Below are 16616 nucleotides of genomic sequence, written 5' to 3'. Positions count from 1 at the left end.
ACCGATTTTCTTTTGTAGCAGATGAACGCACAGAAATTTAGTACCACCTCGGGTGAAAATAATCTATTCGTTGGTGAACGGATGAAAAAATTGGAGAAACGCACCTTGCTTTATCAGTAGGTATAGATTTTTGGGACTAACCTATTAACCGGAGGCCCAGCCCTGAATTGCTGTTTTTTTTGCCTATTTTAGGGTTTCGCAGAAAAGGAATATCAAACGGAGTCCAAACGGAATGAAACCTTCGGAAACGTGATTTTCGGAACGAACATCATCCACAGGACTTGGACCCTACGTCTAGCAATCAACAAGGAGGGCACGAGGTAGGGGGCACGCCTACCCCCCCCCCCCCCCCCCCCCCAGGCGCGCCCTCCACCCACGTGGGCCCCCTATTGCTCCACCAACGCACTCCTTCCTCCTATATATACCTACGTACCCCCAAACTACCAGATATAGAGACAAAACCAAAATTCCACTGCCGTAACTTTCTGTATCCACGAGATCCCATCTTGGGGCCTTTTCCGGAGCTCCGCCGCAGGGGCCATCGATCACGGAGGGCTTCTACATCAACACCATAGCCCCTCCGATGAAATGTGAGTAGTTTAATTCAGACCTACGGGTCCATAGTTATTAGCTAGATGGCTTCTTATCTCTTTTTGGATCTCAATACAAAGTTCTCCCCCTATCTTGTGGAGATCTATTCGATGTAATCTTCTTTTGCGTGTGTTTATTGAGAGCGATGAATTGTGGGTTTATGATCAAGTTTATCTATGAACAATATTTGAATCTTCTCTGAATTCTTTTATGTATGATTGGTTATCTTTGCAAGTCTCTTTGAATTATCAGTTTGGTTTGGCCTATTAGATTTATCTTTCTTGCAATGGGAGAAGTGCTTAGCTTTGGGTTCAATCTTGTGGTGTCCTTTCCCAGTGACAATAGGGCAGCAAGGCACGTATTGTATTGTTGCCATCGAGGATAACAAGATGGGGTTTATTTCATATTGCATGAATTTATCCCTCTACATCATGTCATCTTGCTTAAAGCGTTACTCTATTCTCTTGAACTTAATACTCTAGATGCATGCTGGATAGCGGTCGATGTGTGGAGTAATAGTAGTAGATGCAGGCAGGAGTCGGTCTACTTGTCTCGGACGTGATGCCTATATACATGACCATACCTAGATATTCTCATAACTATGCTCAATTCTGTCAATTGCTCAACAGTAATTTTTTTACCCACCGTGAATACTTATGCTCTTGAGAGAAGCCACTAGTGAAACCTATGGTCCCCGGGTCTATCTCCCATCATATTAATCTTCCAATACTTAGTTATTTTTATTTGCTTTTATTTTACTTTGCATCTTTATCATAAAAATACCAAAAATATTATCTTATCATATCTATCAGATCTCACTCACATAAGTGACCGTGTAGGGATTGACAACCCCTTATCGCGTTGGTTGCGAGGATTTATTTGTTTGTGTAGGTGCGAGGGACTCGTGCGTGGCCTCCTACTGGATTGATACCTTGGTTCTCAAAAACTGAGGGAAATACATATGCTACTTTGCTGCATCACCCTTTCCACTTCAAGGGAAAACCAACACAAGTGCTCAAGAGGTAGCAAGAAGGATTTCTCACGCCGTTGCTGGGGAGGTCTATGCAAAAGTCAAGACACCAAGTACCTATCACAAACCCTTATCTCCTGCGTTACATTATTTTCCATTTGCCTCTCGTTTTCCTCTCCCCCCACTTCACCCTTGTCGTTTTATTCACCCTCTCTCTCCATCCTCTCTCTCTCTCTCTCTCTCTATTTGCCTCTTTTTGCCCCTTGCACTTTCCGCTATTATGTCTGAAATCGGGGAAATTATTGTCGATATGGACAATAATAATATCATGAAAAATTCTGATGCTCCTGCTGAAGAACCCCCTATCTTACATACAAAAAAATTCCGAGTTGGTAGTGGTAATATTATTGGGAAAGGAGTTATCCGAGATTTCTTTACTTGTGCAGGTGCTTTGCCTTCTATGGGTAGCTCTATCCTTCATAAGACTAGTATTCTTGCGGACGCTATCGCCATGCTTGTAGTTGAACTTGAAAGACAATTTATACACATGCATCCTTGCATACAAATGATTTTCTTAGAATTTTCTAATATTGAGCATTCTTCTGTTAAGCGTGCCGCTACTATAATAAAAGAGGCCAAAGAAATTTTTGCGCATAATAGGGTGGACGCTTGCCGTCCTCCCATAGAGGCTATCCTTTTTATCAAGAAGAAATAATGCGTTTTCAATTTCTAGACTATGTTGCTTTCAATGAAAATCTTAGAAAAAGGTTTCCTACCAAAGTTCTAGTTGATAGAATTTTTAAACTTAATAATGATTTGGCTATTTGAAATAATGAACTAGGATATTCTCTCGAGTATAGGCTCACAAAGTTCTGTCAAAAGAATGCTTATAATGATGAATTGGTTGTGCAATACGAAGGGCCAAAGGAGGAACCTATACCTCCCAAGGTTGATCTTGGGGACTTTTGTCGCATTAAATTTAGCCCTTTTGATTAATTTTGCTTTCCTCAAAGAAAAATTGCTGCAAACGTAGGGAATATGAAATGAGTTTTAATGATCTATCTTATTATTATGGCAATACCTAGATCTATCTTCGCTTTTATGCCTAGCTAGGGGCGTTAAACGATAGCGCTTGTTGGGAGGCAACCCAATTTTATTTTTATTCCTTGCTTTTTGCTCCTGTTTAGTAATAAATAAATTATCTAGCCTCTGTTTGGGTTGTGTTTTTTGTGTTTAATTAGTGTTTGCGCCAAGTAGAACCATTGGGAAGACTTGGGGAAGGTCTTTTTAATCTTGCTATAAAAAACAGAAACTTTAGCGCTCACGAGAATTGCTGCCATTTTTATTTGGAAAGTGCTATTTAGTTAATTATTTTTTCAGATGATTAATAGATAAATTCCTCACGTCTATCAGTATATTTTAGAATTTTTGGGGTTCCAGATCTTGCATTAGCTACATATTACTACAGAATGTTCAGTTTTTCACAGATTCTGTTTTTCGTGTGTTGTTTGCTTATTTTAATGATTCTATGGCTAGTAAAATAGTTTATAAACCATAGAGAAGTTGAAATATAGTAGGTTTAACACCAATATAAATAAATAATGAGTTCATTACAGTACTTTCAAGTGGTGTTTTCTTTTCATTCGCTAACGGAGCTCACGAGATTTTCTACTTTAAGTTTTGTGTTGTCAATTTTTCAAGTTTTGGGTGAAAGATTTGATGGATTATGGAACAAGGAGTGGCAACAGCCTAAGCTTGGGGATGCCCATGGCACCCCAAGATAATCTAAGGAAACCTAAAAGCGAAAGCTTGGGGATGCCCCGGAAGGCATCCCCTCTTTCGTCTACTTCCATCGGTAACTTTACTTGGAGCTATATTTTTATTTACCACATGATATGTGTTTTTCTTGGAGCGTCTATTATTATTTGAGTCTTTATTTGTTAGTTTTCCACAATCATCCTTGCTGTACACACCTTTTGAGAGAGACACTCATGATTCGGAAATTATTAGAATACTCTATGTGCTTCACTTATATCTTTTGAGTTATATAGTTTTTGCTCTAGTGCTTCACTTATATCTTTTAGAGCACGTCGGTGGATTTGTTTATAGAAACTATTGTTCTCTCATACTTCACTTAGATTATTTTGAGAGTCCTACAAAACAACATGGTAATTTGCTTTAATTATGTTAGGCATTCAAGATTAATAAAAAATTTCTTATGAGTGTGTTGAATACTATGAGAAGTTTGATACTTGATAATTGTTTTGAGATATGGAGATGGTAATATTAGAGTCATGCTAGTTGAGTAGTTGTGAATTTGAGAAATACTTGTGTTAAAGTTTGTGATTCCCATAGCATGCACATATGGGGAACCGTTATGTGATGAAGTGGGAGCATGATTTATTTATTGATTGTCTTCCTTATCGATCACGGAGGGCTTCTACATCAACACCATAGCCCCTCCGATGAAGTTTGATTAGTTTACTTCAGACCTACAGGTCCATAGTTATTAGCTAGATGGCTTCTTCTCTCTTTTTGGATCTCAATACAAAGTTCTCCCCGTCTCTTGTGGAGATCTATTCGATGTAATCTTCTTTTGCAGTGTGTTTGTTGAGACCGATGAATTGTGGGTTTATGATCAAGTTTATCTATGAACAATATTTGAATCTTCTCAGAATTCTTTTATGTATGATTGGTTATCTTTGCAAGTCTCTTCAAATTATCAGTTTGGTTTGGCCTACTAGATTGATCTTTCTTGCAATGGGAGAAGTGCTTAGCTTTGGGTTCAATCTTGCGGTGTCCTTTCCCAATGACAGTAGAGGCAGCAAGGCACGTATTGTATTGTTGCCATCGAGGATAACAAGATGGGGTTTATTTCATATTGCATGAGTTTATCCCTCTACATCATGTCATATTTCTTAAAGCATTACTCTATTCTCTTGAACTTAATACTCTAGATGCATGGTGGATAGCGGTCGATGTGTGGAGTAATAGTAGTAGATGCTGGCAGGAGTCGGTCTACTTGTCTCGGACGTGATGCCTATATACATGATCATACCTAGACATTCTCATAACTATGCTCAATTCTGTCAATTGCTCAACAGTAATTTATTTACCCACCTTGAATATTTATGCTCTTGAGAGAAGCCACTAGTGAAACCTATGGCCCCCGGGTCTATCTCCCATCATATTAATCTTCCAATACTTAGTTATTTTATTGCCTTTTATTTTACTTTGCATCTTTATCATAAAAATACCAAAAATATTATCTAATCATATAATCAGATCTCACTCTCGTAAATGACCGTGTAGGGATTGACTACCCCTTATCGCGTTGGTTGCGAGGATTTATTTGTTTGTGTAGGTGCGAGGGACTCGTGCATGGCCTCCTACTGATTTATACCTTGGTTCTCAAAAATGGAGGGAAATACTTGCGCTACTTTGCTGCATCACCCTTTCCTCTTCAAGGGAAAACCAACGCAAGTGCTCAAGAGGTAGCAGGTAGCGGGGTGATAAGGGGTGCGAGAGGAGGACGAAAGGACACGTACACATACGATTAATACAAAAAAACGTTTGCGATTTAATTACCTACTATACCCCCGTCCGGGTTTATAAGTAGGATGCAACTAATAAAATATGAATGTATGTCGCCTACCAGCAAGCGTTTGCCCGCAACACACACGACTTATTCCATCACAAACAGCTCGGATGGATCAACTATATGCCATGTATCGCACACGAAACTCTAATATGATTCATGCTTGATGTCTCCGACATTGCTCGCACAGTTCGTCTTATTTGCCATGTATCACTGTGCCGGCCTCTGCTCGCCATTGAGGCGACCGTGGAGCGCTCTGCTCACGTCCCTCCGTGCGCGCTCTACCAGTGGTTGGGCGTGCGCACGATCACGTCGGGGCCCCATATGCATGCAGTTGCGCCGCACGCGTTGCCACGTGATGCAGATATATGCAGCACGATGGAGTTACTCTTTACAAATTAGAGCTGTCATCAGGGCCTGCCGATATTCCTAGCCGTCCGGATTCCCCTTTAATTCTCGTGACCATTATAACCTTAGTCTCTTCAACCTTTTGATCGCGCCCCACAACACAACAAGCACACCCACGATGACACATAGAGAGGGGTTGTCTAGCGGCGCTCCAATGGAGTTTGGCGAGTATAGAGTGGAGACCAATGCGAGGGAGACGGATCTCTCGGTGGTGTACACCAGCGACCCGGCCATGGTGGACGACTACATCAACAGCGTGAATAGTTGCTTGCTCGAGACAAGTACAAGGTGGTCGGCATTGACCTCCAGTACACTGCCGGTCGTCTCGGCATAGATCAGAAGGTTGCCATCACCTAGTTGTGCATGCGCCATCATGTCCTCATCTAATACTACTACATGGCCACATAGCCTTGTGACTGTTTCAACAGGTTTGTCAACAACGCTGACTACAAATTCGCCATGGTGGAAACAACCAACGATGTAAAAGCACTCAGTGCTACGGGCTTGGCCTGCAAGAACGTTGTCGAAATCCGTGACCACTACAGGGTCTGGGGAAACACGAATAAGGACTCCCTGGTCGAACTCTCCTCGGCCATCATCGACCCCTACTATGAAAAGATGTAGTGGGATGCCCAGAAAACAAGTCCCGTATCCTGGCACAGGGCCTGGGTGTGGAAACCAGATGAACCTCACCTCAGGTTCACGACCAAGAGCGTGTACACATGCTACGAGATGCACAGGCGGATCCTTGACACGAGGAAGTGCCTCGTTACCCAAATCGATGAGCCCGGATCGAGCCACAAGCAGAGCTAGCGTCACCAGAAGGAGATGATGATCAGATGGTCGTTTATGCTAGTTAATCATGCATGTAATATATATTTTACTTTATTGGTGTGTGGAAATGTCATGTGTGTAGTAGCCACCTATGTAATTATGCATGCAATAGTTTACTTCGGTGTGTGCAAATGCCATGGTTGTAGTAGCCACCTATGTAAGTGGATGTTTAATTTGGTTATGCAACCTTGTCCTTATAAGTGTGTGTGTGTGTGTGTTTATGTTGTTCTATATGCAATCCCATCGCACAACACACACGTCTTTTTAGCAGCAACCGTCTATGTTGTTATTGGTGTTCGCACACATTTCTGATTACAAACCTGTTTGCCGCGTATCACACACATCTTGTTATATTGAACCGTTTCTGTTCTCTTGTCTTGACACAAACAATTAATCTGAGTGAACCGCATGCCATATATCGCACACACCTTGATCGGGCTGACCGTTTCTTTTGTGTTGCCTAATCACAAATAGTTCATCCGAGTGAACCGTATGCTGTATATCGCACACACCTTCATCTGGCTGCCCGTTTCTTTTGTTCCTCCTCATCACAAACAGTTAATTGAACTAAAACGTATGCACTGCATCGCACAAGCAACTAAAATCTGAACCATGTTTGATGCATCCTCCATCACAAACGTTTTGCACCTTTTTTGATGGTTTTTTACACCACCGTTTGCGATTATTGCATCACACACAGTTTCGTCGAAGGGTCTCTGATCGTAGTGTCGCGTTAGCAGCATCCTGCAGTATTCGAGGCCCATGAAAACCATAGAAAGGGTTAGTCATTGCTGCCTGAGACAACCCCTGCCGGGCAAGTGTACTACGTACCACCACCATCTTTTCCACCATCAATCCACCAAAGCAGGAGTAGGGTTTTACGCCTCATGGTGTCCCGAACCTAGGTAAATTGCCTGTGTGATCTCTGTCATGCTTCCCCACACTGGTCTCCTCTTTGTGCAATGCATCGCCCACTGCCGAACCAGTAAGGGACCTCCTGGTCCCATAGGTGGCCGTGGTTTCCCGCGACGGCGGCAGAGTCCAATGAACCCACCAGTAGAAGTTGTGCAAAGATCTAGACAATGCCCAACGTCTTCGGAAGGACGCAAAAGACAAACTAGAGATTCAATCTGAGCACCTCAACCTCTAGATCAGGAGCCTGATTGATATTGCCATGCGTCTTGCTGCCCAGGCCATAGTGATGGGCATGGATGGGCCAGCTTTTTCAGTTGACAGGCATGAAGTCCCAGTGTCAAGCTGGGAGTTTTCTTCAACAAGCTAATCAAAAAGATGAAGGTGCATGAAGTAGGGAGGGCCAAGCGCCCATGACGCCCTCCTCATGGTATTGAGCAACATCGTCTGCCACCATCCGGATCTCGACGTCGATGACGGTTTCAGGAGGCCGCCGGCGGGCGCCGATCTCTCAGCTGCCAAGGAGAAAGCCGCCCCTCTGGCCGACAAGGTCCTCCACGTCCCAACGGCTTCACACAGCCGTTAGACTAAGTGATGAATCGTTGTTGTTCTCATGTTATCCTATAACAAAACATGATGTATGCTTTGTGTTTAGGTACAGTACTATTTTATGCTTGTGTGAATCTGATGTTCTTTGCTTCATATTAAATGCGCGTTTATCCCTCTGGGCTTATATGCTTGTGTTCGTACAATTAGTCCTTATGTATGTTCTGGTTGCTTGCCGGTATCATATTGCCGCAATTGTCATAAGGGTCCGGCCCTTAACACTCATCTTGGTGTGGATGCGTCCCGGCAAGTTTTTCCTTGGTAGCTCTCGACGCAGCCACTCATTCTGTGAGCAAGGCTCTGGATAGAACAAGGGTGAAGACAAAGAACAAGCCAAGATACCATCATACAAAGGATTTCACAGTACGAACACTTGCTAAAGCCAAGGGATAAACGAATGCAAAAATTTATGATTCATCAAGAGGAAATGATTGTGTGGACTTAGCTTTTGTCCTTGTTCCTTCCCATCCCTTCCGGTTGCATGCACTTGGTGTGCCTGCGATGTCTGAAAATACGGAGGTCTGGCGAATAACTCTCTGGTTTCCGGCAGGGACCAATACACATCATGCGTGTCTGGCGGGCGGTGAGATATGTTGCCAGGATTTCCGGGTCCCTCTTCCCCCCCTCCACTATTTTTGAACAATCCGACAGTGGCGGGCACAAGAGTCACACCAGTGTGGGCGGCCTTGCCAGAGCATACTTGCCGGGGCATAAATCGATGGAATTGTACTGGTGTTTAACTCAGGATTTCCCTATGTAAGGTTTATACTGAAATGAATATTGCACGATACTTATCGACATTGATGATGCTAGGGCCAGAGCAGCTCGATTAACAAAGAGGGAGAGAGAGAGAGAGAAGATGAACCTTGTTCCTGCGCACCTTGCCCCTTCTCCATGAACAGCGCCTGAGTGGAGGCTACGCCACCCAGGTTGCCTAGAAAGAGCATATCACCGCTAGCACTGATCTTTACCACGGCTGTGACCATGGTGTGATGGGATGTCGAATGAATCAGGTGCAGGGACAGCCCCGCTCCCCCGCTCTGTCTTCACATCCCCATGTATGTCACTGATGCCAAGAGCTTTGGCTGGGCTGTAGTGCATATGAGGTGCTGCTCGCGCTCTCGGGTTCGCGCAAGTGATCCCCCTACCTGGCGTGCCAAAGATGTCGTGGGAAACCACGACCACTTATTGGACTAGGAGTCCCTTTCTACTTCGGCAGGGGGATGGCACGTTGCACAAAGAGCGGAGGCACCTGAAAGAGCATGGCAGAGATCACACAGGCAATTTTACCCAGGTTTGGGCTGTCGCAAGGCATAAAACCCTACTCCTGCTTTGGTGGATTGATGGTGGAAAAATGGTGGTGAGCGCAACACGCTTGCCCAACAGGGTTTGGTTGGGGCGAGAACGGATACACGTGTATGGATGTGCAAGGGTCTGAATCAGCCAACCATTTCTACGGTTGCCTTGGGCCTCATTTTATAGGTATAGGGGTCACCACAGTGGAAAATCTGTCATTATACACTGATTAGATAGAAAACAGTGCTATCATACCTAACTCTACAGACTGACAGAGTGCACCAAATGCACCTCTCAACATCACATCGGAGCATGCCCGACATGCTCTGCCGGGCTGTCTGCTAGCTTCGCACCTGCTTGTTTGACACGTCTGAGGACGGGTGGCATTTGGAGGTGTTTCCTACAGAAAGTGGCTGCCATGTGGCGAATAGCAGCCACTTAGTCACCTTGTGCCTTTACACCGCACTGATCAATGACTTGCTCGTGGTGAGGTGGTGCGGTGAGGTGGTTCTGCCTCCGCAAGCCTCGGCAGGCCTGCCGAGACGACCCGTAGGATTGCTTTCGAGGAGTAACCCCGTCCTTGCCAGGCTCGCTTGACCGGCAAGGGAGGTTTTTCCCTTGGCGATATCTTGTTTTCTGGTTCTTCTTGGTCTCTCTAATCTGCACTTGGATCTTTAAAAGGATTGGTTCCTTGTGCTCCAATCTGACCTTGGTGATGAGATCTTGCTCTGCCGGTAGCTTGTCGTTCATGCACAAGTCAGGGGGAAACAAGCACCCCTGTTTGTTTACTCCGACAACACTAGAACATAGATGGCCTCAAAATTAGCTGATTCCATTTATTAGAACACCGAACATAGATGGCCTCAACATTACCATTCATAGTAAGTGTGTACATGCCATGATTTGTAGGAAGTAGCATTTAAAGGGAGTTTGTGCACACATGCTCTTGATTTAATCCAAATCTTGCTAATACCTCCAAAGTAGCATATATCCCTAGAACTCTATATTTTTCGACTATTTTGTTAGAAAAGTTTCTTTTATAAGCACCATGAAGACCTTATTCACTTCAATAGCATAACTAAATTTTTTAGTTTCTACTAACCTATGGCATTGGAGATGGAGGTGCAACATCCATCAAAGAGAGTGTTGTGGATTTGTTGGATAATTGGTATAGTGCTACTGAACCATCCTTCTGATGTTTCAAGATCACGGAAACTAGAAGATCAATGAGCAAGTCAAGACCTGAATTAAGCCACAATTTAATCCCCGGAGAACAAAACACAGTTGAGACAAGGAACACTTAAGATGTCGAATGTTCGTACCGTTACTATCAATAAAAATTATTCGTTGATCTTTAGGGACACAGAGATGTAAACCAGATTCCAAAGCCGTGTGATATTACAATATTGTTCACACGAGAATTTGTGATGCAAAACCAATCATGAAGAGCATATAATCACCTCAACACAGATGGTAAACTGGACGAATATTATACTAATGTATATCATCAGGGTTGCTTCAAATGTCTTCGGAGCAAATCTTTATGGCAGGGGTATCATCTAATAATTCTTGAAGTGTACTAAACCTCTTTTTTATAAAAATAAGGAAGTCCGCAACAAAAAATAAATTAAGGTTGCAACTTCCAAGCAAGCAATGAAACCACTTACTCTGAACAACTTTCCTCATTAACATGTTTTTATTGATGATTCTATTGATTATTGACTCACTTTCCTCCCATTATTTGTCAGATCCATAGGCATTTAAATGACAACAATGCAAATTGAACTTAATTGGGAAAAGGATTAAGAGGGAGAATGGGGACAACTTACCAGTTGAAAGAGACGCAAGAGTGAGGGATGACGGAGACACACAAACATCAGCATATTTTTCTATTATTGAGTACTGCTACCAAAAGGCCATTTTATGACAAAGAACTCATTGGGAAACACCAGATGCACTGATTTATCTGGTATAAGACCAACATATTGTTCCCAAAAATAAACATAAGTTGCAATTTTGTAGGATGGATGAAAGTGCTAGTTATCGACTGGAGGGGGGTGAATAGGCGATTTTTATGGAAGTCTTCAAGATATGAAGCTAAAACCGTAAGTAAATAGGATATAGCAGATGTTAAACTACAGTAGCCATGCAATAGTGTCAAAGTACAGTACAGGTGATGCATGAAGGAAAGAAGAAGCTATGTAGACCATATCAAAATTGAAAGATAGTATGAATACAAATTGCAATTAGAGTGAATGTCTTCACACAATGTCTTCGAATAAAACAAGCAAGCAAAGACTTCACAAAAAGCTAAACTATAAGTAAAGGAGTGAGGTGATAGAACCAGTTGCTCGGTGAGACAAGGACTTGGTAGGCTAGTTCTAGTTGTTCTGACAACTGTAAGTTTGGTTAGGTAGGCTGATATTGAACTTAGAAGACCACGTGTTCACCTTATTCCCATTGAGCAAAGACCCGCAGATCTCGCCCAATTACTTAGGTAAGTCTTGAAGGTAGACTTCCAAACCTTCATTGACTTTGTTCAACGGTAATGCACATGACTCCTGGATGCTAAGATGGAGACTACTAATCGACTGGAAGATCACAATCTTCAAGTGCAATAAGTCTTTGATTCACGCAGAATAGAAAGACTTCAGTGATGCCTAAAACTCTTTGGGCTCTGGGTGTTTTGGTTTTGTCCTCACAAGGATTCTCTCTCAAAGGCTTCGGAGCTGGGTTTCTCTCAAATGACAAAAGTTGTGCACTAACTCAGAATAGCCACCAATTTATGGTGGAGGGGGTGGGCTATTTATATCCATGAGGCAACCCAACATGATGTGTTCAAAATGACCATGGGTCAATGGACAACCGACACGTGTCCAACGGTCGGATTTCAAACACATGCGGTAGCTTGACTTGGGTCACAAGTAAAGCTGACTCATCCAACTCAGTGTAAGATTTCCTGTCATTTGACTTCGCTCGAAGACATACGATTTTGGGTTGAGCATCATGTTAGTTTTCTGACTTTGTTTACCTGGACCCCACTTAACAGTTCGATGGTTCCTATGACTCAAGAAAGAAGAAAAAAACTATGAAAGAAACTATGTCTTCGCACTCCATTGTCTTCAAGCAGTTGTCTTCACGTGTCATTATCTTCGACACGAATGTCTTCGGAACCACCAATGTCTTCAATCTTCATACATTTTTAGGGGTCATCTTCGGTGGGTAAATCGAATCAATAGGGACTTCTACATGTGTTCTCTCGTGAATCTCACAAACACATTAGTCCCTCAACCAAGTTCGTCGTCAATACTTCAAAACCAACTAGGGGTGGGACTAAATGCACTTACAATGGAAAAGCATATAAAATACAATAATGAGTTGGGATATACATTAAAACGGGTTGCTAAATAATGTGTATGCACAATTAGTCAAATTCATCTACAATATTGTAATGCAGATTCCAAAGCTCTCAAGTTATAGTATACTCATACATTCCAATATTGTTCATTGATATTAGCATATTGTTCTATTAACTTCCATTACTTTCATGGTTTGCTGAATAAAGTGTTCATACCATTACTATCTGCATTGCAATATTGTTCTATTAGCTACAATTGAGCAAAAACTAAAGTATGCAGAGAGCACAATAACTTGTGACATAATTAACGTAACCAACAGTCTACTTGTGTTGTATTTAGGGTAGTGCAAGAGGCCTCTTTCCCTTGCAATGAACAAGGGGTAACTTTGAAAGCAAGGATACAAAATATAATTAACCATCAAAAAATGCAATTCGGAGATCACTTAGATTCCACCAATCCAGATAGGCAGAACGAAGACAAAAGAAAACATGGTCTGAAATTAAAGAAATCCTGGTCGGTGACCGCTAGGTCTGACCTCCCTAGCATCCACTCCCTAGTATTGGCAACACCAGTATAGGACCTTGTTAGGGATCTATGGTTCTACTTGGCAAAAAATATTTTCTTCTTGAACAATAAAGATTCATTTACCTAGTAAGAGAGATGCATACGAGTGGCAAGTAACAACTGCAAGTAATTGGGGGCTACAGTACAAATTAGGAAGATGAAGTATATCACTGACCCCATTGGATGCCCTAGCCTTGTCCTTCTTGGAGAAGGCCCGACGCACCTGCGCTTGCCATCGACCATGGGCAGGCCGGATTGCGTGGCAAAGGGTTAGTCAATCCCCCATAGAGATCACCTCCTTGAGCGTCACCATGTGGCTCATCTACAGCAGATCAAACCCAATCGCGATCCAATCTCCATAAACCATTAGATACATGAGTATGTATATGTGGGCTTTAGTTACAAATACATGGGGAAAAAATAAGCACCGGCTAGAAAAATGTAAACATTTAGAGATGTTCATGGCATTATAGTGCATCGGATTATTTTTTTATAAAATAAAGAGATAAGATCTGGGTAGCATGAGTGACCACCTTGACTAATTGGAGATTGTAGTATTTTAAATTGATCCATGGATGTGACATAAATCACTGGCAATTCCGAGACCTGGGAGAGGATCTGGCTGGGTGTGAGCATAGATGGGAAAAGAGAGGGAGAGAGGGAAGAGTTGGGTGAAGCTTACCTTGGATTGTTGGCACCAGACATGCTCACCGTCCGTCGACGCAAGCGCCGCTCCCCAAGCCACGCCCATAGCCTTGACCGCCTCTCCCGCTACCTGTAGAAGCTACTACACTCACAGGCGATCGTCGGCATCCTGCATCGCTTGAGCCACTGCCTAGATGCACAATTTCCCCCTTGGGCTCCTCTTTCTCCTCCAGACCTAGGAGGTAGCCATGTGAGGAGGAGCGCTGACTTCCTCTCGCACATGGCCTCCGGACCTCTTGCCTCCTCGCTCACATCACTTTCTTTGGCCATATACTTCGGGTGCAGAGGAAGGAAAAGGGAGGAGGACCTGGAAGAGGCGATGAGATAGAGGTAGAGAGACGAGGCGACATGAAGGAGAAGGGAGGGGAGAGAGAGAGAGGAGGTAGTAGAGGCAGCTTGGACATTTGGATATTTTCTAGGGTTGGTTTCCCTCACTACCCAATCAACCTCTTTTTTCCTCCTAGCTAATACGTGTGTGTGCGTCTATCCCTTTACTTCTCCTAAGCTGATGTGGATAGCACAAGGGAGCAACCCTTCCATGTAGCTTATTGTGTTTGGTTATTTCCAATAAGTCACTTGCCCGCTCTATCGTCTCGGAAAACTGGCTTTTAGTCATCTTGCCCATGAGCCATGGTTCACATGTTTCAAATGATTCATAATCAAGTGATTCCAAAAGTCCATAGCATGGAGTTTCTTCATGCGCTTTACATCAATACGACCTAAGCGGCAGTGCCACAAGTATGTGGTACTATCATCATTAACTTTGCATCCTTTTCCATCAATATTATGAACATGTGTATAACTACGACCAAGAATCAATAAGAATAAACCATTCACAAGGGGTGTATGACCATAAAATTTGTTATTCATATAAATGGAACAACCATTATTCTCTGACTTAAATGAATAACCGTCTCACAATAAACAAGATCCATATATAATGTTCATGCTTAACGCAGGCACAAAATAACAATTATTCAGGTTTGTAACAAATCTCGAGGGTAAACATAGACGGAGCATGCTGACGATGATCACATCAACCTTGGATCCATTTCCAACACGCATGATCACCTCATCCTTAGCTAGTCTCCGTTTATTCAACAACTCCTGTTCCGAGTTACAAATATTAGCAACTGACTAGTATCAAATACCCAAGCGCTACTACGAGCACTAGTAAGGTACACATCAATAACATTTATATCAAATATACTTTTCTTGACGTTGCCAGCCTTCTTATCTGCCAAGTACTTGGGGCAGTTCCGCTTCCAGTGACCATTCCCCTTGCAATAGAAGCACTTAGTCTCAAGTTTGGGTCCAGCCCTGGGTTTCTTCAAGGGAGCGGCAACTTGCTGGCCATTCTTCTTGAAGTTCTGTTTCTTTCCCTTGCCTTTCTTGAAACTAGTGGTCTTGTTGACCATCAACACTTGATGCTCTTTCTTGATTTCTACCTCCGCGGACTTAAGCATTGCGAAGGGCTCAGGAACCATCTTCTCCATCCCTTGCAAGTTATAGTTCATCACATGGCCTTTGTAGCTCGATGTGAGTGACCGGAGAACTCTGTCTATCGCCACTTCATCCGGAAGATTTAACTCCCAACTAATTCAAGCAGTTGTAGTGCCTAGAAATTTCGAGTACGTGCTCACTAACAGAGCCGTTATCCTCCATCTTACAACTAAAGAACTTTTTGGAGGTGTCATACATCTCAACCCGGGCATGAGCCTGAAATACCAATTTTAGCTCCTGGAACATCTCATATGCTCTGTGGTTCTCAAAATCTCTTTGGAGCCCCAGTTCTAAGCCGTAAAGCATGGCGAATTGAACTACCGTGCAGTCATCATTCCTTGTCTTCCAGACGTTCATATCGTCCAGATTTGCGGGAGCGGGTCGTTCACCTAGCGGTGCATCAAGGACGTAAAATTTCTGTGCACTAGTGAGGATAATCCTCAAATGACTGAGCCACTCCGCATAGTTGCTTTCTCTAGGAACACATTAAAATTCGAGGGAGCTACAGTGCGAGCCATTGATCTACAACATAAATTTGTAAAGACTTTAGACTATGTCCATGATAATGGGTTCGGTTAATCAAATTATTAGTGAACTCCCACCTAAATCAACATCCCTTAAGTTTTCTAAGTTATACATGGTCCAAATCAACCAACCCATGTCCGACCATCACGTGAGATGGGGTGGTCATCAATGGTGAACATCTCCATGTTGAGCATATCTACTATATGACTCATGTTCGACCTTTCGGTCCTCCATGTTCTTAGGCCATGTCTATTCATGTTAGGCTCGTCAAGTTTGACCCAAGTATTCCGCACGCATAAAACTGACTAACACCCGTTGTATGCGAGCGTAGAGTCAATCACACCCTATAATCACAAGGTGCTTCAAAATGACGAACTTTCACAATGTTGCACACTTAGGGAAAACACTTTTATCTTTTAATTAAGTGAAGGAATCATCTTATAATTCTCCCATTGTCCTAAGCAAAATAAGATACATAAAACATAAACATCACATGCAATTACTATATGTGACATGATATGGCCATCATTATCTTGTGCTTTTGATCTCCATCCCCAAAGCACCTGGCATGATCTCCATTGTCACTGGCATGATACTATGATCTCCAACATCATGCCGTCATGTGGTTGTCGCTGCCAACTATTGCTTCTACGACTATTGCTAACTCATTACGATAAAGTAAAGCAATTACATGATATTTAATAATTGACACACGGGTCATACAATAAATTAAAGACAACCCTAT

The sequence above is a fragment of the Triticum urartu genome, chromosome 6 (genome assembly GCF_003073215.2).
Source record: "Triticum urartu cultivar G1812 chromosome 6, Tu2.1, whole genome shotgun sequence".
NCBI classification, from domain to species: domain Eukaryota; kingdom Viridiplantae; phylum Streptophyta; class Magnoliopsida; order Poales; family Poaceae; genus Triticum; species Triticum urartu.
The sequence above is the reverse complement of the archived record's forward strand: the minus strand, read 5'-3'. Positions refer to the sequence as shown.